Source organism: Pseudophryne corroboree, unplaced genomic scaffold (genome assembly GCF_028390025.1).
Source record: "Pseudophryne corroboree isolate aPseCor3 unplaced genomic scaffold, aPseCor3.hap2 scaffold_550, whole genome shotgun sequence".
NCBI classification, from domain to species: Eukaryota; Metazoa; Chordata; class Amphibia; order Anura; family Myobatrachidae; genus Pseudophryne; species Pseudophryne corroboree.
Genome location: NW_026970150.1, coordinates 148,461 through 172,873, shown reverse-complemented (window position 1 = coordinate 172,873; position 24,413 = coordinate 148,461). Strand labels below are relative to the sequence as shown.

Sequence of the window (24,413 nt, the reverse complement as noted above, 5' to 3'; positions counted from 1 at the left end):
CTAAAAATAAAATACAAATATGGGAAAGAAGCAAAGGAACAGGGAGAAGGTTGGACATAAAGCCATTGCTGTATCAGTTGGGAGAGTTGAAGCCATTAGAGAATGTAAAAGTATGGACAAACAAGAGTACCGTAAGGGACCAGGCTTAAAGGAAGAGGTGACATGCAAGTTTGTGGGAACTTTTGTAAATAACCTAGGTGTGAAAAATGAAAAAATATTAGATGTCCCTGTAGAGTTGGAGAAGAGAAAGAAAAAAATCAAAGGACAAGAAAGTCAAACTTGATCCCCACCTAAAGGATAGTGAGGGAGGTGTTAGTGACAACCTTGCTCATACTTTGGTCGCTAACATGGATTATGGAATGAAAGGAGATAAGAATGTTCTACCACTGAAAGAGAGAGTTCCAGGGGAAGTGAAGATAGATGTAGGTATACAGAGATTAGAAACTGTGCTAAAGCAAATAGCTGAGGATTATAAGAAACATGGACAATTAGTATTAGCTCTTCCAAAAGATCAACAGAAGGACCTGCTTTCCCGGTTTCCAACTTCCATTGAGGAACCAACAAGAAGAGATAGCCCAGTGGATCTACAGACCCCGATAGAGGTGATAAGACATATAGCACTGGACAGGTCTAAACATCAGTTGTTGGAGGTTCTAGATGAAACCCAATGGAAGCTAAAAGAAGAACAGATGTTTAACACCAAAATTGATGAGAGGAACAAAGAGCTTGAGAGAGAACTTTGGTTTATACAGAGAGAGATGGAAACCATGGCATCTGATGAAAGACAAACCAGAGTGGATCAGGAGCAACAAAAGTTGATAATGTACCAGCAGCAGGAAGACAATATTCATTCTCTGGAATCAAAAATAACTGAGTTGTCTGAATTATTGGAAGTGGGTAAAGAAACTGAAAAGGAGGATCATATTTGTCTGAATGAAATGAAAGAAAGACTGTCTCAGCTAGAATCTGAGAATAAAATACTCAAGGATGCCAACTTCCTAAACAACTGTCCTGAAGACCGTATCCATGAATTTTCTATGCGACCGGATACTAAGGACATAGCATTACAGACTGAGGTAGTGGATGGTATATTGCTGAGACAATCTTCTATGAATAAAGTTGATAGTAAAGGGACACAGTATATGTCTCTTAAAATGACTGGCACAGTAATATGGTTCCATGTGAAGAAAGGCTATGGCTTCATTAAAAGGCATGACACCGGAGAAGACATATTTGTACATTGGACATCCATAACGAAGAATAACCCCCTAAAACTGTTGTACAGTGTAGGAGATGGAGAGAAAGTAGAATTTGAAGTGTTGGAAGGGGAAAAGGGTGTACATGCAGCAAATGTGACTGGCATAGGTGGAGTACCAGTGAAAGGGAGTCGATTTGCTCCAAACCGACGAGGATCATACAGTTATTGTTATCAACCACGAGAAAAAGTGGTTGATGAAGGAAGTGCATATTCAGAACAAAGGCAAGGGAGAGATCCAGCTCCATGTCATCCTTCTACAACCTTACATTACCGACCTCTCTCGAGATTCAATGGTAGAGTAAATCAGTCCCAGGATCAAGAAACGGAAAATTCAGATGCTAAAGACTTGATAACTTTAGAAGCTTCGTCAGAGAAAGAAACTAGTCTCAGTGAAAATCGTAGTGAGGTACATGATAACTTTACCCTAGCACAATCTCTTAAATCTTCCATCCGAAGTCCAGTACTAAAAGAAGTCAATAAATCAGGTGTAGAAGAGCAAGGGAAACCAGCACGATCAGAGAACACTATCCCTGGGAGGCATGAAGGCTATGTAGTTCCATCCCTCCCTATTTGGCCAACAGTTAAAATGGTTGAGATGAGGTGGCTTGCTAATGGATGTGAATGAATATATACTATTTTAGCATAGTGAGTAAGGTAGATGGTGCATTGGCACCTAAAGATGTTAAACAGTGACAATGCACCAGGGGGAGAAATGTAACCCTGATTTAGGGTTTAAACAACACTTATACTGAGGTAGTTATAATATGGTGACTAAAATGGAGTATAAGCATATATATTATTCATATAAAAGTTAATGGATGTTGTAATACTGTATGCATGTTGTGAGGTAAATAATACAGTTCACATATATGTAATTGTATGTACATTGATGTAAATGTAGTGGTGAATACAATGAAGGCTTATTTTATGGTTTCACAGTGTATCTAAAGGGTTAATGTCCTTGTGCTCCTAACTGTCAATCACCTAGTGAGGTGATTGCCAGTGGGCGGGGCATCACCTCAGAGTGGGTCATGTGACTACTAGAGAGGAGTGGAGAGGTGCTGTGAGTGTAGCTGAGATAGAGACTGCATATCCCTTGGTGAGAGGACATAGTTTTTTGCTGCTCCGGCCGTCGCCCGCATTAGAGCTGAGCGGTATACATTGCGGCGGCCGGAGGGGGCTTAGTGTGTGAAGCCAGAACAGGGCTTCCTTACTGTAAAGGTGGTGACAGCAGCATTGAGACTCAGAACTGTTCATAGAACCCAAGATCAGCGCTAGTCAACTCACCCAGCAGTATTGGAAGGGCACATCTGTGACAGGGACACAGAGAGGGTTCCTTCCTACCTATTACCGGCACAGACTCTGACAGCCACAACAAAGAAGCCAGGACCAGCAGCAGAGGCTCCATTCTGTGTGGCTGTAAGTGTAAGGGAGGAGTCGGGGGAGCATCCGGCAGCAGCATCACTAGATGGTAGAAGTGTGAGTGCATAATCCAGCCATTTATATTACCCCTACACTAAGCACAGCAAGCCATAGGTGACTATTGTACATAGTCAATTTCATATTGGGACTAAGTACTCCAGGGCTAGGCCGCAATAATGGCTATTAAGCAGGAGGATAGTAATGGGTCACAGTAGTCAGAGTGACCTATAATTACAGTTCCATGTATGGCTTAATCATAGTGCTAAGGAGAAGGTAGAAAGCACTGGGTATATATATGTAACAGGAGGAGTGGAGTGAAACTTGAACTGTTTAACGCTTCATAAATAGTTTTAAAACTCCCCCATATATCAGCATCACATCAGTCAAAGGAGAGCCAGAGACATTGTTCCGCAGCGCTAAATAGAAAGTAACACCCTAAAGCTGCCACCTAATGTGTGTATTTATGCCCCTGAATTAGCAGAATTAGAGTCAAGGACATTAAAGGTAGCCATACTACAGTGACATTGGATGGATGTTAAAGCCTCTTAGCCACAAAGGATTAGAATATCATCCCGATTCGAAGACTAGCTTGTGGCACTTTAATACAACTGTGTTATATGTATATTCGTGAACCCGTAAGAAGGACTGACACGTAAGAGACTATTAGTTATAAAGTTAAAGGATTTGAGCTCGCTGTGACTATGATAAGAGAAACCATCTCTTGCAGATATATTTAATATAGACTCATCCTAAGAGACAACAATAATTTGAGGCATACAGGAATCGAAAAGCTATATATGCTCTGAAATATAGAAAGCATCAGCTACTTCAAATGGACACAAGGACGCAGCATAACAAAGGTTTATCATACCAGCTTCTTAGGAGTTTAGTTTAATACTGGACAACTACAGTAACATTTTTACTGAGGAAAGGATACAGATTCCTTGGTAATCAACTGTTGATGTTACTATCTATGAGCTAAATAGATACTTTCTGTTATCTGCCAAGGAGGAACTATAAGTAACCTTATAGGAGAAAGTAATCGCTACCATAAGTAGACTGAGCCAAACATCTTTCTCTTTAACTGAAGGGAGAACTGATAGTTGATACTAAAACATAGTGTCAGACATTCTGTATTAACTGCTGTTATTTTTAGGAAGTTTATGGGCCCTTATAGTGCACTATCATATTAAGAGTACCCGGGTCACTCTAACACCTAAGGGTGTCTTGAAAAGAAAAAGGATTTGTTGTATTGCATGCAGGTACTGTGTATAGGCCTAATTGACAGGGGGTTAGCATGGATTAATGACTTAAAGGGGAATGTGTAATTGATGAAATGTTAATGTATACTTAATCCATTTGGTACTGGTCATTAAAGTGTTATACTTTCCATGTGTGTCTGGTCCGTCTGGAAGTTGATCTGAAGATCCTGGAAGAAAGAGACAGGTATATTAGATAATATATCTATGATATAAGGGAATCATCCCCTAAGGATAGAGATCAGGCTTACTCAAGCAAGCCTTAACGGTAGTTAAATACTACACATAGCTTGAGTGGAGGCACAGCTATTAGGTAACCATCCCTTAATAGAATACATAGACAGCTCTCGTTCAAGGTAGGGTTACAAACGATTAAATTACAACAGCTGTATCCAGTAGGATTTTTTGGACCCTTTAATAAACATTCCGTTGTCATCAAGGGCAATATGAAATAGATCCTGATTACATTTAGATATGGATAGTGGTGCCTATATATGTTGACTCCATTGTATTTTATTGAATGTGGGTTTCTTCTGTCTATATATATTTTTTAAAAATAAGGAGCTTGTATATTTTATTTTTTGCGCTCCCTTGATAACAAGTGTGATTATCTTTAAAATTTGGTTTATTATTGGTAGAACAGTACTACCTATGGGAGCAGCATTTTATAATATATGGTGAAAATTAATAGATGTATAAAGATTAAATAAGCAACAAATTGGTGAAATAGATAAGTTTTGATAGGAGCGCTGGGTTCTATATATATATATTGACATTTGGTTATATATATGTATAGACTTTATAAATTCTTGACAGAGATGTGCCTGAGCAGTGGCCCTCCCCAGCCCTATCCCAAATCATACTTATTTTGCATAGGAGATACCATGGTCATGAAGATTGTTCTCCCAGGGTGAGGTTCATTCATTGCATTCTGGGTATGCTGACCCCTGTGATTTCCCCAAATGTGGGAAACTCGACTGCATTATTTGTGGTAGTGGGGGACTGTGTTTGTGCTTTCCTCTGGTCAGCTCTGGTAAAAGTCAGATTTATTTGTCTCAGATCTTCCTCTAGCCTTGTTCTTCTTTCGAGAGTTTCCATGTGCTGCCTCAGTTGGATCTCCTTCACTTGACAGGGGGGTGCCCGAGCAGCGACCCTCCCCAGCTCTAGCCCAACTCCTACTTACCTGCCAGGTGAGATACTATGATCATGAAGGTGCTTCTCCCAGGGCAAGGCTCACCCATTGCACTCTGGGTGTGCTGCTCCTGCGGTTTCCCCAAATGTTGGACACTTGACTGCATAATTTGTGTTTCCCCTGGTCGGCTCTCGTATAATTCAGATCTCTTTGTCTCAGGTCTCTCTCCAGCCTAGTTTGCTGTCTGTTTCCACTTCTCTTTTCTTGAGTTGCTCCCTTCTATGCCCTTGCGCACTATCCTGACTTCTCCCGTCTGCTTACTTTGTGCCTTCCAACGCACAATGCAAACTACAGGTAGTGCTGCAGGGCCCACACCCTTTTACTTGCCTTACAGAGCAGCTCTGGAGCTGTTACAGTGCCCAGCTGCTGCAAGAAATCAGCTTGAATGCTTCAGGGGCTGGGGCATAGCCCCACACCGAAGTAGGGTGGAGGTGTTTAATGCGAACTAGGGGTCATCCAAGCGCCGCAAAAGGCCGCCATGCCCTGCACGCCCCTTTTCTCTTTTCATATGCAGACGAGGGTTGAAGCCAACTTTGACCCACTGCTTGGATGACATCACCATATGCAAATCCATCTGCTGCAGGCCTTCCCCCAGGAATGCTTGCACTAGTTGTTGCATTTGGTTTGTTGTTTGGGGGTGCTTCAGTATTAGGCAGCCTTCTGCCCTCCCATGTTCATCTGAAAATATGTGTTCTCCCTGCAGTTGTTGTCCCCAGATGAGAGTTCCCTTGTGCTGCCTCAGTTGAATCTCCTTTACTTGACAGAGATGTGCCTTAGCAGCGGCCCTCCCCAGCCCTATCCTAAGTCATACTTATTTTGCATAGGAGATACCATGGTCATGAAGATTGTTCTCCCAGGGTGAGGTTCATTCATTGCATTCTGGGTATGCTGACCCCTATGATTTCCCCAAATGTGGGAAACTCGACTGCATTATTTGTGGTAGTGGGGGACTGTGTTTGTTCTTTCCTCTGGTCAGCTCTGGTAAAAGTCAGATTTATTTGTCTCAGATCTTCCTCTAGCCTTGTTCTTCTATCGAGAGTTTCCTTGTGCTGCCTCAGTTGGATCTACTTCACTTGACAGCCCGAGCAGCGACCCTCCCCAGAACTATCCCAAATCCTACTTACCTGCCAGGTGAGATACTATGATCATGAAGGTGCTTCTCCCAGGGCAAGTCTCACCCATTGCACTCTGGGTGTGCTGCTCCTGCGATTTCCCCAAATGTGGGAAACTTGACTGCATAATTTGTGTTTCCCCTGGTCGGCTCTCGTATAATTCAGATCTCTTTGTCTCAGGTCTCTCTCCAGCCTAGTTTGCTGTCTATTTCCACTTCTTTTTTCTTGAGCCGCTCCCTTCTATGCCCTTGTGCACTATCCTGACTTCTCCCGTCTGCTTAATTTGTGCCTTCCAACGCACAATGCGAACTACAGGTAGTGCTGCAGGGCCCACGCCCTTTTACTTGCCTTACAGAGCAGCTCTGGAGCTGTTACAGTGCCTAGCTGCTGCAAGAAATCAGCTTGAATGCTTCAGGGGCTGGGGCATAGCCAACATGAGCCCCACACCGAAGGAGGGTGGATGTGTTTAATGCGAACTAGGGGTCATCCAATCGCCGCAAAAGGCCGCCATGCCCTGCACGCCCCTTTTCTCTTTTCATATGCAGACGAGGGTTGAAGCCAACTTTGACCCACTGCTTGGATGACATCACCATATGCAAATCCATCTGCTGCAGCCTTCCCCCAGGAATGCTTGCACTAGTTGTTGCATTTGGTTTGTTGTTTGGGGGTGCTTCAGTATTAGGCAGCCTTCTGCCCTCCCATGTTCATCTGAAAATAAGTGTTCTCCCTGCAGTTGTTGTCCCCAGATGAGAGTTCCCTTGTGCTGCCTCAGTTGAATCTTCTTTACTTGACAGAGATGTGCCTGAGCAGCGGCCCTCCCCAGCCCTGTTAGGCCATCATCTACACGGCATAGCCCTGAATTTTCCAATGCGCAGCTCTTTGCAAAAGAGAGATATTGGCAAGGAAAAGCTGTCTTGTACCTTTGCATTTTTCTCCCAAACGAAGGACACTAGAACATTTTTTTAAAGCCTCCTGTTAGGCCATCATCTACACGGCATAGCCCTGAATTTTCCAATGCGCAGCTCTTTGCAAAAGAGAGATATTGGCAAGGAAAAGCTGTCTTGTACCTTTGCATTTTTCTCCCAAACGAAGGACACTAGAATGAAAATTTTAAAGCCTCCTGTTAGTGCTTCATCTACACGGTATAGCCCTGAATTTTCCAATGCGTAGCTCTTTGCAAAAGAGAGATATTGGCAAGGAAAAGCTGTCTTATACCTTTGCATTTTTCTCCCAAACGAAGGACACTAGAAAGAAAATTTTAAAGCCTCCAGTTAGGCCATCATCTACACGGCATAGCCCTGAATTTTCCAATGCGCAGCTCTTTGCAAAAGAGAGATATTGGCAAGGAAAAGCTGTCTTGTACCTTTGCATTTTTCTCCCAAACGAAGGACACTAGAAATTTTTTTTAAAGCCTCCTGTTAGGCCATCATCTACACGGCATAGCCCTGAATTTTCCAATGCGCAGCTCTTTGCAAAAGAGAGATATTGGCAAGGAAAAGCTGTCTTGTACCTTTGCATTTTTCTCCCAAACGAAGGACACTAGAATGAAAATTTTAAAGCCTCCTGTTAGTGCTTCATCTACACGGTATAGCCCTGAATTTTCCAATGCGTAGCTCTTTGCAAAAGAGAGATATTGGCAAGGAAAAGCTGTCTTATACCTTTGCATTTTTCTCCCAAACGAAGGACACTAGAAATAAAATTTTAAAGCCTCCAGTTAGGCCATCATCTACACGGCATAGCCCTGAATTTTCCAATGCGCAGCTCTTTGCAAAAGAGAGATATTGGCAAGGAAAAGCTGTCTTGTACCTTTGCATTTTTCTCCCAAACGAAGGACACTAGAAATTTTTTTTAAAGCCTCCTGTTAGGCCATCATCTACACGGCATAGCCCTGAATTTTCCAATGCGCAGCTCTTTGCAAAAGAGAGATATTGGCAAGGAAAAGCTGTCTTGTACCTTTGCATTTTTCTCCCAAACGAAGGACACTAGAAAGAAAATTTTAAAGCCTCCTGTTAGGCCATCATCTACACGGCATAGCCCTGAATTTTCCAATGCGCAGCTCTTTGCAAAAGAGAGATATTGGCAAGGAAAAGCTGTCTTGTACCTTTGCATTTTTCTCCCAAACGAAGGACACTAGAAAGAAAATTTTAAAGCCTCCTGTTAGGCCATCATCTACACGGCATAGCCCTGAATTTTCCAATGCGCAGCTCTTTGCAAAAGAGAGATATTGGCAAGGAAAAACTGTCTTGTACCTTTGCATTTTTCTCCCAAACGAAGGACACTAGAAAGAAAATTTTAAAGCCTCCTGTTAGGCCATCATCTACACGGCATAGCCCTGAATTTTCCAATGCGCAGCTCTTTGCAAAAGAGAGATATTGGCAAGGAAAAGCTGTCATGTACCTTTGCATTTTTCTCCCAAACGAAGGACACTAGAAAGAAAATTTTAAAGCCTCCTGTTAGGACATCATCTACACGGCATTGCCCTGAATTTTCCAATGCGCAGCTCTTTGCAAAAGAGAGATATTGGCAAGGAAAAGCTGTCTTGTACCTTTGCATTTTTCTCCCAAACGAAGGACACTAGAAAAAATTTTTTAAAGCCTCCTGTTAGGCCATCATCTACACGGCATAGCCCTGAATTTTCCAATGCGCAGCTCTTTGCAAAAGAGAGATATTGGCAAGGAAAAGCTGTCTTGTACCTTTGCATTTTTCTCCCAAACGAAGGACACTAGAAAGAAAATTTTAAAGCCTCCTGTTAGGCCATCATCTACACGGCATAGCCCTGAATTTTCCAATGCGCAGCTCTTTGCAAAAGAGAGATTTTGGCAAGGAAAAGCTGTCTTGTACCTTTGCATTTTTCTCCCAAACTAAGGACACTAGAAAGAAAATTTTAAAGCCTCCTGTTAGGCCATCATCTACACGGCATAGCCCTGAATTTTCCAATGCGCAGCTTTGTGCAAAAGAGAGATATTGGCAAGGAAAAGCTGTCTTGTACCATTGGATTTTTCTCCCAAACGAAGGACACTAGAAAGAAAATTTTAAAGCCTCCTGTTAGGCCATCATCTACACGGCATAGCCCTGAATTTTCCAATGCGCAGCTCTTTGCAAAAGAGAGATATTGGCAAGGAAAAGCTGTCTTGTACCTTTGCATTTTTCTCCCAAACGAAGGACACTAGAAAGAAAATTTTAAAGCCTCCTGTTAGGCCATCATCTACACGGCATAGCCCTGAATTTTCCAATGCGCAGCTCTTTGCAAAAGAGAGATATTGGCAAGGAAAAGCTGTCTTGTACCTTTGCATTTTTCTCCCAAACGAAGGACACTAGAATGAAAATTTTAAAGCCTCCTGTTAGTGCTTCATCTACACGGTATAGCCCTGAATTTTCCAATGCGTAGCTCTTTGCAAAAGAGAGATATTGGCAAGGAAAAGCTGTCTTGTACCTTTGCATTTTTTTCCCAAACGAAGGACACTAGAAAGAAAATTTTAAAGCCTCCTGTTAGGCCATCATCTACACGGCATAGCCCTGAATTTTCCAATGCGCAGCTCTTTGCAAAAGAGAGATATTGGCAAGGAAAAGCTGTCTTGTACCTTTGCATTTTTCTCCCAAACGAAGGACACTAGAAAGAAAATTTTAAAGCCTCCTGTTAGGCCATCATCTACACGGCATAGCCCTGAATTTTACAATGCGCAGTTCTTTGCAAAAGAGAGATATTGGCAAGGAAAAGCTGTCTTGTACCTTTGCATTTTTCTCCCAAACGAAGGACACTAGAAAGAAAATTTTAAAGCCTCCAGTTAGGCCATCATCTACACGGCATAGCCCTGAATTTTCCAATGCGCAACTCTTTGCAAAAGAGAGATATTGGCAAGGAAAAGCTGTCTTGTACCTTTGCATTTTTCTCCCAAGCGAAGGACACTACAAAGAAAATTTTAAAGCCTCCTGTTAGGCCATCATCTACACGGCATAGCCCTGAATTTTCCAATGCGCAGCTTTGTGCAAAAGAGAGATATTGGCAAGGAAAAGCTGTCTTGAACCAATGGATTTTTCTCCCAAATGAAGGACACTAGAATGAAAATTTTAAAGCCTCCTGTTAGTGCTTCATCTACACGGTATAGCCCTGAATTTTCCAATGCGTAGCTCTTTGCAAAAGAGAGATATTGGCAAGGAAAAGCTGTCTTGTACCTTTGCATTTTTCTCCCAAACGAAGGACACTAGTAATAAAATTTTAAAGCCTCCTGTTAGGCCATCATCTACACGGCATAGCCCTGAATTTTCCAATGCGCAGCTCTTTGCAAAAGAGAGATATTGGCAAGGAAAAGCTGTCTTGTACCTTTGCATTTTTCTCCCAAACGAAGGAAACTAGAAAGAAAATTTTAAAGCCTCCTGTTAGGCCATCATCTACACGGCATAGCCCTGAATTTTCCAATGCGCAGCTCTTTGTAAAAGAGAGATATTGGCAAGGAAAAGCTGTCTTGTACCATTGGATTTTTCTCCCAAACGAAGGACACTAGAATGAAAATTTTAAAGCCTCCTGTTAGTGCTTCATCTACACGGTATAGCCATGAATTTTCCAATGCGTAGCTCTTTGCAAAAGAGAGATATTGGCAAGGAAAAGCTGTCTTGTACCTTTGCATTTTTCTCCCAAACGAAGGACACTAGAAAGAAAATTTTAAAGCCTCCAGTTAGGCCATCATCTACACGGCATAGCCCTGAATTTTCCAATGCGCAGCTCTTTGCAAAAGAGAGATATTGGCAAGGAAAAGCTGTCTTGTACCTTTGCATTTTTCTCCCAAACGAAGGACACTACAAAGAAAATTTTAAAGCCTCCTGTTAGGCCATCATCTACACGGCATAGCCCTGAATTTTCCAATGCGCAGCTTTGTGCAAAAGAGAGATATTGGCAAGGAAAAGCTGTCTTGTACCAATGGATTTTTCTCCCAAATGAAGGACACTAGAATGAAAATTTTAAAGCCTCCTGTTAGTGCTTCATCTACACGGTATAGCCCTGAATTTTCCAATGCGTAGCTCTTTGCAAAAGAGAGATATTGGCAAGGAAAAGCTGTCTTGTACCTTTGCATTTTTCTCCCAAACGAAGGAAACTAGAAAGAAAATTTTAAAGCCTCCTGTTAGGCCATCATCTACACGGCATAGCTCTGAATTTTCCAATGCGCAGCTCTTTGTAAAAGAGAGATATTGGCAAGGAAAAACTGTCTTGTACCATTGGATTTTTCTCCCAAACGAAGGACACTAGAATGAAAATTTTAAAGCCTCCTGTTAGGCCATAATCTACACGGCATAGCCCTGAATTTTCCAATGCGCAGCTCTTTGCAAAAGAGAGATATTGGCAAGGAAAAGCTGTCTTGTACCTTTGCTTTTTTCTCCCAAACGAAGGACACTAGAAAGAAAATTTTAAAGCCTCCAGTTAGGCCATCATCTACACGGCATAGCCCTGAATTTTCCAATGCGCAGCTCTTTGCAAAAGAGAGATATTGGCAAGGAAAAGCTGTCTTGTACCTTTGCATTTTTCTCCCAAACGAAGGACACTACAAAGAAAATTTTAAAGCCTCCTGTTAGGCCATCATCTACACGGCATAGCCCTGAATTTTCCAATGCGCAGCTTTGTGCAAAAGAGAGATATTGGCAAGGAAAAGCTGTCTTGTACCAATGGATTTTTCTCCCAAATGAAGGACACTAGAATGAAAATTTTAAAGCCTCCTGTTAGTGCTTCATCTACACGGTATAGCCCTGAATTTTCCAATGCGTAGCTCTTTGCAAAAGAGAGATATTGGCAAGGAAAAGCTGTCTTGTACCTTTGCATTTTTCTCCCAAACGAAGGACACTAGAAATAAAATTTTAAAGCCTCCTGTTAGGCCATCATCTACACGGCATAGCCCTGAATTTTCCAATGCGCAGCTCTTTGCAAAAGAGAGATATTGGCAAGGAAAAGCTGTCTTGTACCTTTGCATTTTTCTCCCAAACGAAGGAAACTAGAAAGAAAATTTTAAAGCCTCCTGTTAGGCCATCATCTACACGGCATAGCCCTGAATTTTCCAATGCGCAGCTCTTTGTAAAAGAGAGATATTGGCAAGGAAAAACTGTCTTGTACCATTGGATTTTTCTCCCAAACGAAGGACACTAGAATGAAAATTTTAAAGCCTCCTGTTAGTGCTTCATCTACATGGTATAGCCCTGAATTTTCCAATGCGTAGCTCTTTGCAAAAGAGAGATATTGGCAAGGAAAAGCTGTCTTGTACCTTTGCATTTTTCTCCCAAACGAAGGAAACTAGAAAGAAAATTTTAAAGCCTCCTGTTAGGCCATCATCTACACGGCATAGCTCTGAATTTTCCAATGCGCAGCTCTTTGTAAAAGAGAGATATTGGCAAGGAAAAACTGTCTTGTACCATTGGATTTTTCTCCCAAACGAAGGACACTAGAATGAAAATTTTAAAGCCTCCTGTTAGGCCATCATCTACACGGCATAGCCCTGAATTTTCCAATGCGCAGCTCTTTGCAAAAGAGAGATATTGGCAAGGAAAAGCTGTCTTGTACCTTTGCATTTTTCTCCCAAACGAAGGACACTAGAAAGAAAATTTTAAAGCCTCCAGTTAGGCCATCATCTACACGGCATAGCCCTGAATTTTCCAATGCGCAGCTCTTTGCAAAAGAGAGATATTGGCAAGGAAAAGCTGTCTTGTACCTTTGCATTTTTCTCCCAAACGAAGGACACTACAAAGAAAATTTTAAAGCCTCCGGTTAGGCCATCATCTACACGGCATAGCCCTGAATTTTCCAATGCGCAGCTTTGTGCAAAAGAGAGATATTGGCAAGGAAAAGCTGTCTTGTACCAATGGATTTTTCTCCCAAATGAAGGACACTAGAATGAAAATTTTAAAGCCTCCTGTTAGTGCTTCATCTACACGGTATAGCCCTGAATTTTCCAATGCGTAGCTCTTTGCAAAAGAGAGATATTGGCAAGGAAAAGCTGTCTTGTACCTTTGCATTTTTCTCCCAAACGAAGGACACTAGAAATAAAATTTTAAAGCCTCCTGTTAGGCCATCATCTACACGGCATAGCCCTGAATTTTCCAATGCGCAGCTCTTTGCAAAAGAGAGATATTGGCAAGGAAAAGCTGTCTTGTACCTTTGCATTTTTCTCCCAAACGAAGGAAACTAGAAAGAAAATTTTAAAGCCTCCTGTTAGGCCATCATCTACACGGCATAGCCCTGAATTTTCCAATGCGCAGCTCTTTGTAAAAGAGAGATATTGGCAAGGAAAAGCTGTCTTGTACCTTTGCATTTTTCTCCCAAACGAAGGACACTAGAAAGAAAATTTTAAAGCCTCCAGTTAGGCCATCATCTACACGGCATAGCCCTGAATTTTCCAATGCGCAGCTCTTTGCAAAAGAGAGATATTGGCAAGGAAAAGCTGTCTTGTACCTTTGCATTTTTCTCCCAAACGAAGGACACTAGAAAGAAAATTTTAAAGCCTCCAGTTAGGCCATCATCTACACGGCATATCCCTGAATTTTCCAATGCGCAGCTCTTTGCAAAAGAGAGATATTGGCAAGGAAAAGCTGTCTTGTACCTTTGCATTTTTCTCCCAAACGAAGGACACTACAAAGAAAATTTTAAAGCCTCCTGTTAGGCCATCATCTACACGGCATAGCCCTGAATTTTCCAATGCGCAGCTTTGTGCAAAAGAGAGATATTGGCAAGGAAAAGCTGTCTTGTACCAATGGATTTTTCTCCCAAATGAAGGACACTAGAATGAAAATTTTAAAGCCTCCTGTTAGTGCTTCATCTACACGGTATAGCCCTGAATTTTCCAATGCGTAGCTCTTTGCAAAAGAGAGATATTGGCAAGGAAAAGCTGTCTTGTACCTTTGCATTTTTCTCCCAAACGAAGGACACTAGAAAGAAAATTTTAAAGCCTCCAGTTAGGCCATCATCTACACGGCATAGCCCTGAATTTTCCAATGCGCAGCTCTTTGCAAAAGAGAGATATTGGCAAGGAAAAGCTGTCTTGTACCTTTGCATTTTTCTCCCAAACGAAGGAAACTAGAAATAAAATTTTAAAGCCTCCTGTTAGGCCATCATCTACACGGCATAGCCCTGAATTTTCCAATGCGCAGCTCTTTGCAAAAGAGAGATATTGGCAAGGAAAAGCTGTCTTGTACCTTTGCATTTTTCTCCCAAACGAAGGAAACTAGAAAGAAAATTTTAAAGCCTCCTGTTAGGCCATCATCTACACGGCATAGCCCTGAATTTTCCAAAGCGCAGCTCTTTGTAAAAGAGAGATATTGGCAAGGAAAAACTGTCTTGTACCATTGGATTTTTCTCCCAAACGAAGGACACTAGAATGAAAATTTTAAAGCCTCCTGTTAGTGCTTCATCTACATGGTATAGCCCTGAATTTTCCAATGCGTAGCTCTTTGCAAAAGAGAGATATTGGCAAGGAAAAGCTGTCTTGTACCTTTGCATTTTTCTCCCAAACGAAGGACACTAGAAATAACATTTTAAAGCCTCCTGTTAGGCCATCATCTACACGGCATAGCCCTGAATTTTCCAATGCGCAGCTCTTTGCAAAAGAGAGATATTGGCAAGGAAAAGCTGTCTTGTACCTTTGCATTTTTCTCCCAAACGAAGGACACTAGAATGAAAATTTTAAAGCCTCCTGTTAGTGCCATCATCTACACGGTATAGCCCTGAATTTTCCAATGCGTAGCTCTTTGCAAAAGAGAGATATTGGCAAGGAAAAGCTGTCTTGTACCTTTGCATTTTTCTCCCAAACGAAGGACACTAGAAAGAAAATTTTAAAGCCTCCAGTTAGGCAATCATCTACACGGCATAGCCCTGAATTTTCCAATGCGCAGCTCTTTGCAAAAGAGAGATATTGGCAAGGAAAAGCTGTCTTGTACCTTTGCATTTTTCTCCCAAACGAAGGACACTAGAAAGAAAATTTTAAAGCCTCCAGTTAGGCCATCATCTACACGGCATATCCCTGAATTTTCCAATGCGCAGCTCTTTGCAAAAGAGAGATATTGGCAAGGAAAAGCTGTCTTGTACCTTTGCATTTTTCTCCCAAACGAAGGACACTAGAAATAAAATTGTAAAGCCTCCTGTTAGGCCATCATCTACACGGCATAGCCCTAAATTTTCCAATGCGCAGCTTATTGCAAAAGAGAGATATTGGCAAGGAAAAGCTGTCTTGTACCTTTGCATTTTTCTCCCAAACGAAGGACACTAGAAAGAAAATTTTAAAGCCTCCTGTTAGGCCATCATCTACACGGCATAGCCCTGAATTTTCCAATGCGCAGCTCTTTGCAAAAGAGAGATATTGGCAAGGAAAAGCTGTCTTGTACCTTTGCATTTTTCTCCCAAACGAAGGACACTAGAAATAAAATTGTAAAGCCTCCTGTTAGGCCATCATCTACACGGCATAGCCCTAAATTTTCCAATGCGCAGCTCTTTGCAAAAGAGAGATATTGGCAAGGAAAAGCTGTCTTGTACCTTTGCATTTTTCTCCCAAACGAAGGACACTAGAAAGAAAATTTTAAAGCCTCCTGTTAGGCCATCATCTACACGGCATAGCCCTGAATTTTCCAATGCGCAGCTCTTTGCAAAAGAGAGATATTGGCAAGGAAAAGCTGTCTTGTACCTTTGCATTTTTCTCCCAAACGAAGGACACTAGAATGAAAATTTTAAAGCCTCCTGTTAGTGCTTCATCTACACGGTATAGCCCTGAATTTTCCAATGCGTAGCTCTTTGCAAAAGAGAGATATTGGCAAGGAAAAGCTGTCTTGTACCTTTGCATTTTTCTCCCAAACGAAGGACACTAGAAAGAACATTTTAAAGCCTCCAGTTAGGCCATCATCTACACGGCATAGCCCTGAATTTTCCAATGCGCAGCTCTTTGCAAAAGAGAGATATTGGCAAGGAAAAGCTGTCTTGTACCTTTGCATTTTTCTCCCAAACGAAGGACACTAGAAAGAAAATTTTAAAGCCTCCTGTTAGGCCATCATCTACACGGCATAGCCCTGAATTTTCCAATGCGCAGCTCTTTGCAAAAGAGAGATATTGGCAAGGAAAAGCTGTCTTGTACCTTTGCATTTTTCTCCCAAACGAAGGACACTACAAAGAAAAATTTAAAGCCTCCTGTTAGGCAATCATCTACACGGCATAGCCCTGAATTTTCCAATGCGCAGCTTTGTGCAAAAGAGAGATATTGGCAAGGAAAAGCTGTCTTGTACCAATGGATTTTTCTCCCAAATGAAGGACACTAGAAAGAAAATTTTAAAGCCTCCTGTTAGTGCTTCATCTACACGGTATAGCCCTGAATTTTCCAATGCGTAGCTCTTTGCAAAAGAGAGATATTGGCAAGGAAAAGCTGTCTTGTACCTTTGCATTTTTCTCCCAAACGAAGGACACTAGAAATAAAATTGTAAAGCCTCCTGTTAGGCCATCATCTACACGGCATAGCCCTGAATTTTCCAATGCGCAGCTCTTTGCAAAAGAGAGATATTGGCAAGGAAAAGCTGTCTTGTACCTTTGCGTTTTTCTCCCAAACGAAGGACACTAGAAAGAAAAATTTAAAGCCTCCTGTTAGGCCATCATCTACACGGCATAGCCCTGAATTTTCCAATGCGCAGCTCTTTGCAAAAGAGAGATATTGGCAAGGAAAAGCTGTCTTGTACCTTTGCATTTTTCTCCCAAACGAAGGACACTAAAAAGAAAATTTTAAAACCTCCTGTTAGGCCATCATCTACACGGCATAGCCCTGAATTTTCCAATGCGCAGCTCTTTGCAAAAGAGAGATATTGGCAAGGAAAAGCTGTCTTGTACCTTTGCATTTTTCTCCCAAACGAAGGACACTAGAAAGAAAATTTTAAAGCCTCCTGTTAGGCCATCATCTACACGGCATAGCCCTGAATTTTCCAATGCGCAGCTCTTTGCGAAAGAGAGATATTGGCAAGGTAAAGCTGTCTTGTACCATTGGATTTTTCTCCCAAACGAAGGACACTAGAATGAAAATTTTAAAGCCTCCTGTTAGTGCTTCATCTACACGGTATAGCCCTGAATTTTCCAATGCGTAGCTCTTTGCAAAAGAGAGATATTGGCAAGGAAAAGCTGTCTTGTACCTTTGCATTTTTCTCCCAAACGAAGGACACTAGAAAGAAAATTTTAAAGCCTCCAGTTAGGCCATCATCTACACGGCATAGCCCTGAATTTTCCAATGCGCAGCTCTTTGCAAAAGAGAGATATTGGCAAGGAAAAGCTGTCCTGTACCTTTGCATTTTTCTCCCAAACGAAGGACACTAGAAATAAAATTTTAAAGCCTCCTGTTAGGCCATCATCTACACGGCATAGCCCTGAATTTTCCAATGCGCAGCTCTTTGCAAAAGAGAGATATTGGCAAGGAAAAGCTGTCTTGTACCTTTGCATTTTTCTCCCAAACGAAGGAAACTAGAAAGAAAATTTTAAAGCCTCCTGTTAGGCCATCATCTACACGGCATAGCCCTGAATTTTCCAATGCGCAGCTCTTTGTAAAAGAGAGATATTGGCAAGGAAAAACTGTCTTGTACCATTGGATTTTTCTCCCAAACGAAGGACACTAGAATGAAATTTTTAAAGCCTCCTGTTAGTGCTTCATCTACATGGTATAGCCCTGAATTTTCCAATGCGTAGCTCTTTGCAAAAGAGAGATATTGGCAAGGAAAAGCTGTCTTGTACCTTTGCGTTTTTCTCCCAAACGAAGGACACTAGAAAGAAAATTGTTAAGCCTCCTGTTAGGCCATCATCTACACGGCATAGCCCTGAATTTTCCAATGCGCAGCTCTTTGCAAAAGAGAGATATTGGCAAGGAAAAGCTGTCTTGTACCTTTGCATTTTTCTCCCAAAAGAAGGACACTAGAAAGAAATTTTAAAACCTCCTGTTAGGCCATCATCTACACGGCATAGCCCTGAATTTTCCAATGCGCAGCTCTTTGCAAAAGAGAGATATTGGCAAGGAAAAGCTGTCTTGTACCTTTGCATTTTTCTCCCAAACGAAGGACACTAGTAAGAAAATTTTAAAGCCTCCTGTTAGGCCATCATCTACACGGCATAGCCCTGAATTTTCCAATGCGCAGCTCTTTGCAAAAGAGAGATATTGGCAAGGAAAAGCTGTCTTGTACCATTGGATTTTTCTCCCAAACGAAGGACACTAGAATGAAAATTTTAAAGCCTCCTGTTAGTGCTTCATCTACACGGTATAGCCCTGAATTTTCCAATGCGTAGCTCTTTGCAAAAGAGAGATATTGGCAAGGAAAAGCTGTCTTGTACCTTTGCGTTTTTCTCCCAAACGAAGGACACTAGAAAGAAAATTGTTAAGCCTCCTGTTAGGCCATCATCTACACGGCATAGCCCTGAATTTTCCAATGCGCAGCTCTTTGCAAAAGAGAGATATTGGCAAGGAAAAGCTGTCTTGTACCATTGGATTTTTCTCCCAAACGAAGGACACTAGAATGAAAATTTTAAAGCCTCCTGTTAGTGCTTTATCTACACGGTATAGCCCTGAATTTTCCAATGCGTAGCTCTTTGCAAAAGAGAGATATTGGTAAGGAAAAGCTGTCTTGTACCTTTGCATTTTTCTCCCAAACGAAGGACACTAGAAAGAAAATTTTAAAGCCTCCTGTTAGGCCATCATCTACACGGCATAGCCCTGAATTTTCCAATGCGCAGCTCTTTGCAAAAGAGAGATATTGGCAAGGAAAAGCTGTCTTGTACCTTTGCATTTTTCTCCCAAACGAAGGACACTAGAAAGAAAATTTTAAAGCCTCCAGTTAGGCCATCATCTACACGGCATAGCCCTGAATTTTCCAATGCGCAGCTCTTTGCAAAAGAGAGATATTGGCAAGGAAAAGCTGTCTTGTACCTTTGCATTTTTCTCCCAAACGAAGGACACTACAAAGAAAATTTTAAAGCCTCCTGTTAGGCCATCATCTACACGGCATAGCCCTGAATTTTCCAATGCGCAGCTTTGTGCAAAAGAGAGATATTGGCAAGGAAAAGCTGTCTTGTACCAATGGATTTTTCTCCCAAACGAAGGACACTAGAATGAAAATTTTAAAGCCTCCTGTTAGTGCTTCATCTACACGGTATAGCCCTGAATTTTCCAATGCGTAGCTCTTTGCAAAAGAGAGATATTGGCAAGGAAATGCTGTCTTGTACCTTTGCATTTTTCTCCCAAACGAAGGACACTAGAAAGAAAATTTTAAAGCCTCCTGTTAGGCCATCATCTACACGGCATAGCCCTGAATTTTCCAATGCGCAGCTCTTTGCAAAAGAGAGATATTGGCAAGGAAAAGCTGTCTTGTACCTTTGCATTTTTCTCCCAAACGAAGGACACTAGAAAGAAAATTTTAAAGCCTCCTGTTAGGCCATCATCTACACGGCATAGCCCTGAATTTTCCAATGCGCAGCTCTTTGCAAAAGAGAGATATTGGCAAGGAAATGCTGTCTTGTACCTTTGCATTTTTCTCCCAAACGAAGGACACTAGAAAGAAAATTTTAAAGCCTCCTGTTAGGCCATCATCTACACGGCATAGCCCTGAATTTTCCAATGCGCAGCTCTTTGCAAAAGAGAGATATTGGCAAGGAAAAGCTGTCTTGTACCTTTGCATTTTTCTCCCAAACGAAGGACACTAGAAAGAAAATTTTAAAGCCTCCTGTTAGGCCATCATCTACACGGCATAGCCCTGAATTTTCCAATGCGCAGCTCTTTGCAAAAGAGAGATATTGGCAAGGAAAAGCTGTCTTGTACCTTTGCATTTTTCTCCCAAACGAAGGACACTAGAAAGAAAATTTTAAAGCCTCCAGTTAGGCCATCATCTACACGGCATAGCCCTGAATTTTCCAATGCGCAGCTCTTTGCAAAAGAGAGATATTGGCAAGGAAAAACTGTCTTGTACCTTTGCATTTTTCTCCCAAACGAAGGACACTAGAAAGAAAATTTTAAAGCCTTCTGTTAGGCCATCATCTACACGGCATAGCCCTGAATTTTCCAATGCGCACCTCTTTGCAAAAGAGAAATATTGGCAAGGAAAAGCTGTCTTGTACCTTTGCATTTTTCTCCCAAACGAAGGACACTAGAAAGAAAATTTTAAAGCCTCCTGTTAGGCCATCATCTACAGGGCATAGCCCTGAATTTTCCAATGCGCAGCTCTTTGCAAAAGAGAGATATTGGCAAGGAAAAGCTGTCTTGTACCTTTACATTTTTCTCCCAAACGAAGGACACTAGAATGAAAATTTTAAAGCCTCCTGTTAGTGCTTTATCTACACGGTATAGCCCTGAATTTTCCAATGCGTAGCTCTTTGCAAAAGAGAGATATTGGCAAGGAAAAGCTGTCTTGTACCTTTGCATTTTTCTCCCAAACGAAGGACACTAGAAAGAAAATTTTAAAGCCTCCTCTTAGGCCATCATCTACACGGCATAGCCCTGAATTTTCCAATGCGCAGCTCTTTGCAAAAGAGAGATATTGGCAAGGAAAAGCTGTCTTGTACCTTTGCATTTTTCTCCCAAACGAAGGACACTAGAAAGAAAAATTTAAAGCCTCCTGGGGCAGATGTATTAACCTGGAGGAGGCATAAGGAAGTGATAAACCAGTGATATGTGCAAGGTGATAAAGGCACCAGCCAATCAGCTCCAATATGTAAATTAACAGTTAGGATCTGATTGGCTGGTGCCTTTATCACCTTGCACATATCACTGGTTTATCACTTCCTTATGCCTTCTCCAGGTTAATACATCTGCCCCCCTGTTAGGCCATCATCTACACGGCATAGCCCTGAATTTTCCAATGCGCAGCTCTTTGCAAAAGAGAGATATTGGCAAGGAAAAGCTGTCTTGTACCTTTGCATTTTTCTCCCAAACGAAGGACACTAGAAAGAAAATTGTAAAGCCTCCTGTTAGGCCATCATCTACACGGCATAGCCCTGAATTTTCCAATGCGCAGCTCTTTGCAAAAGAGAGATATTGGCAAGGAAATGCTGTCTTGTACCTTTGCATTTTTCTCCCAAACGAAGGACACTAGAAAGAAAATTTTAAAGCCTCCTGTTAGGCCATCATCTACACGGCATAGCCCTGAATTTTCCAATGCGCAGCTCTTTGCAAAAGAGAGATATTGGCAAGGAAAAGCTGTCTTGTACCTTTGCATTTTTCTCCCAAACGAAGGACACTAGAAAGAAAATTTTAAAGCCTCCTGTTAGGCCATCATCTACACGGCATAGCCCTGAATTTTCCAATGCGCAGCTCTTTGCAAAAGAGAGATATTGGCAAGGAAAAGCTGTCTTGTACCTTTGCATTTTTCTCCCAAACGAAGGACACTAGAAAGAAAATTTTAAAGCCTCCAGTTAGGCCATCATCTACACGGCATAGCCCTGAATTTTCCAATGCGCAGCTCTTTGCAAAAGAGAGATATTGGCAAGGAAAAACTGTCTTGTACCTTTGCATTTTTCTCCCAAACGAAGGACACTAGAAAGAAAATTTTAAAGCCTTCTGTTAGGCCATCATCTACACGGCATAGCCCTGAATTTTCCAATGCGCACCTCTTTGCAAAAGAGAAATATTGGCAAGGAAAAGCTGTCTTGTACCTTTGCATTTTTCTCCCAAACGAAGGACACTAGAAAGAAAATTTTAAAGCCTCCTGTTAGGCCATCATCTACAGGGCATAGCCCTGAATTTTCCAATGCGCAGCTCTTTGCAAAAGAGAGATATTGGCAAGGAAAAGCTGTCTTGTACCTTTACATTTTTCTCCCAAACGAAGGACACTAGAATGAAAATTTTAAAGCCTCCTGTTAGTGCTTTATCTACACGGTATAGCCCTGAATTTTCCAATGCGTAGCTCTTTGCAAAAGAGAGATATTGGCAAGGAAAAGCTGTCTTGTACCTTTGCATTTTTCTCCCAAACGAAGGACACTAGAAAGAAAATTTTAAAGCCTCCTCTTAGGCCATCATCTACACGGCATAGCCCTGAATTTTCCAATGCGCAGCTCTTTGCAAAAGAGAGATATTGGCAAGGAAAAGCTGTCTTGTACCTTTGCATTTTTCTCCCAAACGAAGGACACTAGAAAGAAAAATTTAAAGCCTCCTGGGGCAGATGTATTAACCTGGAGGAGGCATAAGGAAGTGATAAACCAGTGATATGTGCAAGGTGATAAAGGCACCAGCCAATCAGCTCCAATATGTAAATTAACAGTTAGGATCTGATTGGCTGGTGCCTTTATCACCTTGCACATATCACTGGTTTATCACTTCCTTATGCCTTCTCCAGGTTAATACATCTGCCCCCCTGTTAGGCCATCATCTACACGGCATAGCCCTGAATTTTCCAATGCGCAGCTCTTTGCAAAAGAGAGATATTGGCAAGGAAAAGCTGTCTTGTACCTTTGCATTTTTCTCCCAAACGAAGGACACTAGAAAGAAAATTTTAAAGCCTCCTGTTAGGCCATCATCTACACGGCATAGCCCTGAATTTTCCAATGCGCAGCTCTTTGCAAAAGAGAGATATTGGCAAGGAAAAGCTGTCTTGTATCTTTGCATTTTTCTCCCAAACGAAGGACACTAGAAAGAAAATTTTTAAGCCTCCAGTTAGGCCATCATCTACACGGCATAGCCCTGAATTTTCCAATGCGCAGCTCTTTGCAAAAGAGAGATATTGGCAAGGAAAAGCTGTCTTGTACCTTTGCATTTTTCTCCCAAACGAAGGACACTAGAAATAAAATTTTAAAGCCTCCTGTTAGGCCATCATCTACACGGCATAGCCCTGAATTTTCCAATGCGCAGCTCTTTGCAAAAGAGAGATATTGGCAAGGAAAAGCTGTCTTGTACCTTTGCATTTTTCTCCCAAACGAAGGAAACTAGAATGAAAATTTTAAAGCCTCCTGTTAGGCCATCATCTACACGGCATAGCCCTGAATTTTCCAATGCGCAGCTCTTTGTAAAAGAGAGATATTGGCAAGGAAAAACTGTCTTGTACCATTGGATTTTTCTCCCAAACGAAGGACACTAGAATGAAAATTTTAAAGCCTCCTGTTAGTGCTTCATCTACATGGTATAGCCCTGAATTTTCCAATGCGTAGCTCTTTGCAAAAGAGAGATATTGGCAAGGAAAAGCTGTCTTGTACCTTTGCATTTTCTCCCAAACGAAGGACACTAGAAATAAAATTGTAAAGCCTCCTGTTAGGCCATCATCTACACGGCATAGCCCTGAATTTTCCAATGCGCAGCTCTTTGCAAAAGAGAGATATTGGCAAGGAAAAGCTGTCTTGTACCTTTGCGTTTTTCTCCCAAACGAAGGACACTAGAAAGAAAATTTTAAAGCCTCCTGTTAGGCCATCATCTACACGGCATAGCCCTGAATTTTCCAATGCGCAGCTCTTTGCAAAAGAGAGATATTGGCAAGGAAAAGCTGTCTTGTACCTTTGCATTTTTCTCCCAAACGAAGGACACTAGAAAGAAAATTTTAAAACCTCCTGTTAGGCCATCATCTACACGGCATAGCCCTGAATTTTCCAATGCGCAGCTCTTTGCAAAAGAGAGATATTGGCAAGGAAAAGCTGTCTTGTACCTTTGCATTTTTCACCCAAACGAAGGACACTAGAAAGAAAATTTTAAAGCCTCCTGTTAGGCCATCATCTACACGGCATAGCCCTGAATTTTCCAATGCGCAGCTCTTTGCAAAAGAGAGATATTGGCAAGGAAAAGCTGTCTTGTACCATTGGATTTTTCTCCCAAACGAAGGACACTAGAATGAAAATTTTAAAGCCTCCTGTTAGTGCTTCATCTACACGGTATAGCCCTGAATTTTCCAATGCGTAGCTCTATGCAAAAGAGAGATATTGGCAAGGAAAAGCTGTCTTGTACCTTTGCGCTTTTCTCCCAAACGAAGGACACTAGAATGAAAATTTTAAAGCCTCCTGTTAGTGCTTCATCTACATGGTATAGCCCTGAATTTTCCAATGCGTAGCTCTTTGCAAAAGAGAGATATTGGCAAGGAAAAGCTGTCTTGTACCTTTGCATTTTCTCCCAAACGAAGGACACTAGAAATAAAATTGTAAAGCCTCCTGTTAGGCCATCATCTACACGGCATAGCCCTGAATTTTCCAATGCGCAGCTCTTTGCAAAAGAGAGATATTGGCA

At 41.7% G+C, this 24,413-nt stretch overlaps 4 non-coding genes across 4 annotated transcripts; all 4 read left to right on the top strand.

Annotated features, from left to right (window-relative positions):
* Positions 1 to 4,798: 4,798 nt before the first annotated feature.
* Positions 4,799 to 4,962, top strand: LOC135032614 (U1 spliceosomal RNA). Its single transcript, XR_010228109.1, has one exon. It is a non-coding gene; the product is annotated as a U1 spliceosomal RNA (small nuclear RNA).
* Positions 4,963 to 5,114: 152 nt separating this feature from the next.
* Positions 5,115 to 5,277, top strand: LOC135032652 (U1 spliceosomal RNA). The gene has a single exon (XR_010228143.1). It is a non-coding gene; the product is annotated as a U1 spliceosomal RNA (small nuclear RNA).
* Positions 5,278 to 5,938: 661 nt separating this feature from the next.
* On the top strand, positions 5,939 to 6,102 carry LOC135032624 (U1 spliceosomal RNA). The gene has a single exon (XR_010228117.1). It is a non-coding gene; the product is annotated as a U1 spliceosomal RNA (small nuclear RNA).
* Positions 6,103 to 6,247: 145 nt separating this feature from the next.
* Positions 6,248 to 6,410, top strand: LOC135032647 (U1 spliceosomal RNA). The gene has a single exon (XR_010228138.1). It is a non-coding gene; the product is annotated as a U1 spliceosomal RNA (small nuclear RNA).
* Positions 6,411 to 24,413: the final 18,003 nt, after the last annotated feature.